The sequence below is a fragment of the Penaeus monodon genome, chromosome 28, assembly GCF_015228065.2.
Source record: "Penaeus monodon isolate SGIC_2016 chromosome 28, NSTDA_Pmon_1, whole genome shotgun sequence".
NCBI lineage: Eukaryota > Metazoa > Arthropoda > Malacostraca > Decapoda > Penaeidae > Penaeus > Penaeus monodon.
In genome coordinates this window covers 33,913,693-33,914,016 of record NC_051413.1, presented here as the reverse complement: position 1 = coordinate 33,914,016, position 324 = coordinate 33,913,693, and the positions used below count along the sequence as shown (strand labels likewise).

The following is a 324-nucleotide window of genomic DNA, read 5'->3' as shown; positions in this document are numbered from 1 at the left end:
TGCATAAGTCAGCTTTTTGTTACATATAATTACTTTGTCGTTTATTTTCTAACGTAGAATATTAATGTGTCATTAATCAGAACTAAAATGTGTAGAAAGCCGCGGCCCTCGGTTATATACAGTTGGATATTTAACAAGAATGACATTTCATACTGAACTCTGATTCATTATTATAATCAATAATCAGATAAGAAAAAAAAAGTTATTGTATTTATATATACGGATTTTTTTTTTTCTTAATATATTTTTAAATATATTTTCTTTAATATATATTAATATATAATTTCTTTAATATATTCTTTAATATATACTAATATATACGGA

The 324-nt window shown here is 21.6% G+C and overlaps 1 protein-coding gene across 1 annotated transcript in view; it reads right to left on the bottom strand.

Annotated features, from left to right (window-relative positions):
- LOC119591530 (sepiapterin reductase-like) overlaps positions 1-324 on the bottom strand; it is a gene marked incomplete in the record, with an annotated part of 9,837 nt that overhangs the window by 2,660 nt on the left and 6,853 nt on the right.